We start from the raw sequence: 8,350 nt of genomic DNA, 5'->3' as shown, positions 1-8,350 counted from the left end.
GTAATGTCAGCTCTTTAGACTATAATGGTTTGTATAATCAGCTGTTCTGTTACAAATGTTGCTGTCTACATAGCTAACTCCCTTCTAAGACAGCATCCTAACTCAAATGAACCCTCATAAATGTCCGATAAAAAGCACTCTAGATAGACAACTCATCACACATAAGCTATGTCTCATTTCGAAGGCTGGGTCCTCCGGAGGTCGCATTTGTCGGCTGCATACATCATCAAGGATGTCTCATTTCAGAAAAGTAACCAACAAAACTGACCATTATTCCTCGTGAAGCGTAAGTAGTTGTAATTTCTTAATGACTTTGGAATGCAATGGTTACTTTACTGAAATGACAATGTCGCTCCGTTCTCACAGCTCTCGGCCCCACCCTGCTTGCCACAGTATTTCATTTAAAGGGACACTTCAGCATTTAGCATTAAGCTTTATATCAGTAGAAAACCTGTAGTATTTTCGAATTACCGTGCTTCCCTCCCTCATGTCCCCCTGATATGAGAGATTTATGTATTTTTTGTCTGGAAAAAATCCTCAGATTACGCAAAAATCGTAATTTTGCGTCATCGGAGGATTTTTTGTCCAGAGGCTTTTTGGGATTTTTTGTGATGCCAGAAAGCTAGTTCCGCATGTTTTCAACCCGCTCATAGGAGGTGGGATCTCACTCACAGAATGTACAAATAGTGCCAGCCATCTTTTTTTGGAAGCTAAGCTAACAGGCTCTTGTTCTGTAGAGAAAGCTGAATAGTAGGGGTTACATCCTCTTTTCCCCGGACATGTCCGGCCGTCGAGATTGTCCAAAATGTCCGGGATTCGGCTTTTGCTTTCTACAGTCGGTAGGCGTGGCTTGGGTGTGGCCTCATAGGGCAGCGAAGCAAGTGCATTCTGGGAGTTGTTGTCTTTCATCCACATGAGCCAAAAATACATTTTCTGGCTTTTCTCAGTCTAGAAGGCACCAACTTCTAAAATAATTTCACATTTCTACTACATTAATCTTTCCAGAGGTGAAGTATCCCTTTAAATAAATGAAAAGCCCCTAACGGACGACCGCCACACACACATAACACCGTTCTCACGGCTCTCTGCCTCGTCCTGCTTTCCACACTGATCGGTCCTTAACTCAATCTGCTTGCAATCACATTATTCTCTATAGGGCACAGCTGATTGGTTCCTGCTGTATCAGTAGCCAATGAGCTCGCTGCTCAACATTCAAATACTGCTCAGCATTTACTGTAGCAGTTGCAATGCACTTTCAGAAACCCTCCACCTTCCCCAGCTCCACCTGTATAGATCTGCTACGGGTAATTCATGTACGCTACATTGTACACCTGCAGCAAGTCTTAGTTATTCACAGCAGTGTGTTGTGTGTGTATTGGCAGGTCTCATGCCTGCTGTACAGCAATAACATCAGCAGCAGTTTAGCAGATCTATTCCACCAAGACCAAACACATCAACATTGTCAAATCCATTACCATGCCGAACACTCTTGAGAGTTGTCATGACAGAAATGCATTCATAATCAGCATTTCTATAGACTGATTTGCCATTTTTGGATGATATTTTATATCTAAATGTTGACTGAAATAAATAAAATATTTTAAAAAAATCTTCGGAAGTCTCTATGAAGGTTACATGTGATGCTGCTTTAGAATTTAGTAACCGTCTTTGCATTGGGAGAGTGTTCATAGTGCTGTTAAAGTGCTGTCAGAATGACATTCCCTCTCGTAATCTTAGAGGAGTGTCAGTCTCAGTCATTTGCATTTCTGCTATGAGCGGTCGAGCATCTTCAGCAAGAATAAGAGGAACTCAGTAAATTACACAAAAGGCAGGATGTAGTAATGGGTCGTTTGGTCCTCGCAGGCCTTCTTATCAGAGCAACCAGACACGCTATGTTCGGGAAAGCATTCGCTTGTACTATTTGTGCATTTCTGAATGCATTAATGAGCTGCTAATGTCTTAATCTATGCTTGAGCATTCATACATTTCCTTTTAACAGACATGTGACTGCATGAGTTTTATGTAGAGTCAGAGAAAAGCAGAAGAAACGCCTTAAAATGAGATTTTCACCACATCGTAAAAGAGGTTTGAAATGATCTGACAAACATGACACTAACTAATCGGGTAACACTTTACAATAAGGTTTCATTCATTCAAGGTTTTTTCTGCATTAGCCTGCATGAACCAACAATGAACAATACTTCTACAACAATGTTCATTTCAACATTTATATGTTTTAAAATCAAATGTTGTATTTGTTATAATGGGTTAAGATACTGTTTACTAAAAAAAATGATAAAAATAAGTGAGTTTATGCTTAAAACAAGAAAAAGTATCTGCTAATGTGGTCAGAAAAATATTGTTTTGTGTTTGTATTAAGTTTATTAATAAATACTCTAAAGAAAAATATTGCTAATTCATTGTTAGCCAAAAGAGAGTTACAGGACGGTGTGTCAAACGTGTCCCATCAGTGATAGCTAAAACACACTGACAGACTCATTTAAATGTTTTTTCTAGAAGCGTTCGAAGCATAAGTCATTATTTGTAGTTATGTAACATTTTAATAATGTACAGTAATTTTACTGTTTTCATGTTCATTATTTAAAAGTTCATTTAGAAAATCAGGTGATTTTTATGTTATTCTGCTCTGTTATTTAGATTTATTTTGGTGTTTAACGAACCGTTTTTAAATAATACAAACTTTTTTTAAAATGAGTTCATTTGAGCTGAACTGCACAAATGACTCGTTCAGAAATCGTTATGATTAAGACATCAGAACCATGACTTCATTAACATAATGTAGACGTCTTAAAGGTACAGCTTGTAATACTAAAAGTCTGATAAAGAATAAAAAATGTTAATGAAAAACTAAACTAGGACATTTCTGTTGCGAGAAGAAACCTTGACTGACATTATAAGTGGACTTATAATGAGTGTAGCATGAGTTGTGAACGTTGAGGTATTTATGTGATTTCAAGCATTCTGTCTGCAATGTGAAGTGACAGCCAGATCTGTTGGGTCAGACCACAGCTGAGGGTGAGCAGAAGAGGTGGACGCTTTATTGATCTGAGCAACATGCTGGATTTCTTCAGTCGTATGATTGACAGCTCAGTTCAGATATCTGATTTTCGTGAAGAAGCTGTGTGCTTTCAGGCCGCTTTCACACTACGTACAGTATGTCCGTTTGAGACTGAGAAACCAGCTTAGACCAGCTAGGGCTTGAAATGGTCTGGGGTTTGGTACGTGTGAACTCGCACGGTTCAATTTCATATGAAACCAATCTGGCCTAATTTGCATAAAATAATCGCTATTGATGATGCATAATTTGCACATGCATTATACATGCACATGCATAGTACATGCATTACACAGGCTTCACGTCTCATTTAATGCTGTAATTATCTGTGAAATGTACTCATTTCTGAGAAAAAAATAATAAATAAAAATAATAAAAATAGTTTCCAAGTAAATCCTGCACCCCAATGTTGTTTGTTGTGTGCTAAAGATTTTTACAAAGACATCAAATGCAGCTTGATGCTTCAGTTATTCAAAAAGTGCATTCAGAAAACCTTTGAAAGTATTAAAGCTTCTTCATGGAGATTCCCTTCTCTTGTTTCATCTAGGTGTGTTCGTTTTTGAATAAATATAAAAACAGCGAGAGATAGAGAGTGTACTTTGTAGAGGCCATTGGGGGAAAAAGAGGAGTCCAAATGAGAGAGAGAGAGCCATTATACATAATGCATGTCAGACCCGAACCCCTCAGAAGATCATCCAAACCTGAGTGTGAATATTGAGAGAGAAAGAATCTGTGAAGCTCTCATGCCTCCTTTCCTCTGAAAAGGAAGTGAATCAAGCTCTTCTTTCTTCCCATCCCTTCCTCTTTCTAAAGTGTTTAACAGTAATGGCCATATTGGATTGAAATATGACAGTCTCTGTCACACGCTGGCCGACGGTGGGCTTCTAGTGTCCAGCGCTGATCCCGTGAGCTCATAATCCAAAACATGATCCTGTTCCATCTCCACACTCTTATGATAGATGGAATAAGCTCTAGGTGGACATATTGTGACACATTACAGATGATTCTACTGACCTGCACTCTTAGAAGAAAAGGTTCTATATAGAATCTTAAAGGATTCTTTCAGGCGCTTCATATTTAGAACCTTTTAGGGGTTCCATCATGGGATCGTTTTATGGATTTAGTTTTAATTAATTATTTTTGTTAAGATTATTTTTTATTATTATTAAATTTTATGAATTGAACTGCTGGTAAACCCAATAAACATGAAAGTATTATGCAATCATTTAAGACATTTCTCCTTAATATAACCTTTTTTTAGCATAAAGCGTTCTTTAAAATTGAGTCAAGAACCTAAGAGATCTACATAGAACCCTAATGAACCGCCTTTCTAAGAGAGTGTATTGTACATACAGTAAAACATATACTACATGGGTATGTGTGTAAAATCTATAAAATCTATAATCACATTTGTTCAAGTCCTAACATTTGCAATTAAGTCTAAAAGTTATTTTTTAGCGGAAATGTATTTCTTGCCATAAAGTACATTTTATTTTTATTACATTTTTGACAGTTAAAAAATATATTAAATATATTGATATTATTTACATAATGTATTAACACCAGCTCTCTCCAGCACTGGAAAGCTTTTCTGATATTAACTCGGGTCCTAAAGCTCTTGCCTGATCATAACCCTTCTTTTTCCAGTGATATTCCTCTGGCCTTTTCTCTTAATGTCTCTCAGCCATCTCTCTTTCTACAGTCTTCAAATTTCCCTCTTGCTCACTCTCTCTCCTCCCCCATCATGAGTGGACATGCCCCCTACTGCTGATTGGCTCTCTCTCTCTCCTCCCCCATCATGAGTGGACATGCCCCCTGCTGCTGATTGGCTCACTCTCTCTCCTCCCCCATCATGAGTGGACATGCCCCCTACTGCTGATTGGCTCTCTCTCTCTCCTCCCCCATCATGAGTGGACATGCCCCCTACTGCTGATTGGCTCACTCTCTCTCCTCCCCCATCATGAGTGGACATGCCCCCTGCTGCTGATTGGCTCACTTTCTTCTCCCCCATCATGAGTGGACACGCCCCCTACTGCTGATTGGCTCACTCTCTCTCCTCCCCCATCATGAGTGGACATGCCCCCTGCTGCTGCTTGGCTCACTTTCTTCTCCCCCATCATGAGTGGACACGCCCCCTACTGCTGATTGGCTCACTCTCTCTCCTCCCCCATCATGAATGGACATGCCCCCTACTGCTGATTGGCTCACTCTCTCTCCTCCCCCATCATGAGTGGACATGCCCCCTACTGCTGATTGGCTCACTCTCTCTCCTCCCCCATCATGAGTGGACATGCCCCCTGCTGCTGATTGGCTCACGTTCTTCTCCCCCATCATGAGTGGACACGCCCCCTACTGCTGATTGGCTCACTCTCTCTCCTCCCCATCATGATTGGACACGCCCCTACTGCTGATTGGCTCACTCTCTCTCCTCCCCCATCATGAGTGGACACGCCCCCTACTGCTGATTGGCTCTCTCTCTCTCCTTCCCCATCATGAGTGGACATGTCCCCTACTGCTGATTGGCTCACTCTCTCTCCTCCCCCATCATGAGTGGACATGCCCCCTGCTGCTGATTGGCTCACTTTCTTCTCCCCCATCATGAGTGGACACGACCCCTACTGCTGATTGGCTCACTCTCTCTCTTCCCCCATCATGAGTGGACACACCCCCTACTGCTGATTGGCTCACTCTCTCTCTTCCCCCATCATGAGTGGGCACACCCCCTACTGCTGATTGGCTCACTTTCTCCTCCCCCATCATGAGTGGACACACCCCCTACTGCTGATTGGCTCACTCTCTCTCCTTCCCCATCATGACTGGACACACCCCTACTACTGATTGGCTCACTCTCTCCTCCCCATAATGATTGGACACACCCCCTACTGCTGATTGGCTCACTCTCTCTCTTCCCCCATCATGAGTGGGCACACCCCCTACTGCTGATTGGCTCACTTTCTCCTCCCCCATCATGAGTGGACACACCCCCTACTGCTGATTGGCTCACTCTCTCTCCTTCCCCATCATGACTGGACACACCCCTACTACTGATTGGCTCACTCTCTCCTCCCCATAATGATTGGACACGCCCCTACTGCTGATTGGCTCACTCTCTCTCCTCCTCCATCACGAGTGGACACGCCCCCTTCTGCTGATTGGCTCACTCTCTGTCCTTCCCCATCATGAGTGGACACACCCCCTACTGCTGATTGGCTCACTCTCCACCCCATCATGATTGGACATGCCCCCTACTACTGATTGGCTCACTCTCTCCTCCCCCATAATGAGTGGACACACCCCCTACTGCTGATTGGCTCTCTCTCCTCCCCCATCATGAGTGGACACACCCCCTACTGCTGATTGGCTCACTCTCCTCCCCCATCATGAGTGGACACGCCCCTACTGCTGATTGGCTCACTCTCTCTCCTCCCCCATCATGATTGGACACACCCCCTACTGCTGATTGGCTCACTCTCTCTCCTCCCCCATCATGAGACTGAAACACTGATTGCAGTTAGAAACTGTGTGGAATGGATATTTGGAGTGATATGGATGAGGAGAGGGAACATAATGCCTCCTAATTTCAGTAGATAGTCGAGTGATTGCATACACTCTCAGTGTCAGGAGAAGCTCAGGCTTACTCCATGTGTGTGTTTGTGTGTTGTGTGCACCTGATTGTGTGAGTGTGTGAGTGTCTGATTTTGTCCAATTAATCCCTCCCTGCGGATGTTCCTAGAATGCCCATCAGACACAGGAAGAGACCCGGGGTGATCAGATAAACACACACACACACACACACACACACACACACACACACACACACACACACACACACACACACACACACACACACACACACACACACACACACACACACACACAGACACAGGTACCTGTTTAGCATCACAAACACTCTAATCATCTTCTCTGCAGTGCTCAGAATATTTTATTTCTTACATTGGTTTGTCTAATCAATCACAGTAGCTGCATTTAATTATATTTCTCTGTCTTTTGCTAATTTGCTTTGTTAATTCAGTTTTTCCTTGCTTAAGTCTTTTTGTTATTTTTTGGCACTATTTTCCATGAAGCTTCTTTGAAACAGTATCTATTGTGAAATGCAGCACACAAAAGTAACAATCACTGTAGGTTCTATAGGTGGGGTTTTTTGTAGCTATTTATTTTACCATGAAAAATGATTTTCTTGTTTTTTAGTAAAACTTTCTTCAATCAAGATAGTGGTATAGGACAAGATATGAAGTCTTGTTTTCTGAAAAATTTAGTTAAGTGACTAACCCCTAACAAAAAAAACAAAAAAACATTTGTTTTCCCTTTGAATTAAGTTCATTTTTCTGACCCCAATGGCAGATTTTTCATTCAAGTATAAACTCACTTAATTTTGATACATTTTTCAGACAACAATACTTAATACCTGAAGTAATTTTGCTTCTTGAGAAAATTAGATATTTATACTGTAAAACAATTTCTGCATTTCTGCAAAGTGCAAACCAACCCTGATACTTCCAGGTCACTAACCCTGATATTGCTGATATTTATTTATTCGATGATCGCTGAGCTTTTAAGTGTTTGTTTGACCATGAAGCAAATCACCTTTCCACTCGCACATCCTGCTCACTCTCCCTGAATAAAGTCCTTGGACTCGAGTGCAAATGTTAACCGGTCAGTATTCTGATGTCACAGGCGTGTTTGGTATGGGTGGGTTTTATGGTTGAGAATACAAAATATAATATACTGTAGGTGGTTTTTAATGTGTAGCTTTGCTGTGCAACTCCTGAATGAAATCAAAGATCCACATCAAAATCTGGGTAGTTGACAATAACATGGGCATGAGCTTTTCAAGATGTTAGGTTAACATTTATATGAATGCAAAAATCTACCTTTAAGCTTTTTGCAGTTCACATAAATGTTATGCAGCAGGGTTATTATAGTTAATTATAGTAATTATTTGTCACTTAAAAAGTAAACTGAAATAAAATAATTAAACTAATTTTACTAAAACTATAATAGTATCTCAATTATACTAAAATAACACTACAAAAATGCCATGTCGCACTGCATGCCAAAGTACAAATACTTCATGCAGTCTCTCGATTAATATAAGCTCATAAAACATCTTGTATGATGATTATAAAACAATAACAATCATTTTTAAAACTGCTTTAGATTGAGTATAGCATATCACACTGCATTACATTGATTTGTCTAAATCATATGTTTAGCTCAATAAAACTAGTTAATTTAGATGTTATCAAATTAAGC

Source organism: Squalius cephalus, assembly GCF_949319135.1.
Source record: "Squalius cephalus genome assembly, chromosome: 14".
NCBI classification, from domain to species: Eukaryota; Metazoa; Chordata; class Actinopteri; order Cypriniformes; family Leuciscidae; genus Squalius; species Squalius cephalus.
Note: the sequence above shows the minus strand (reverse complement) of the source record.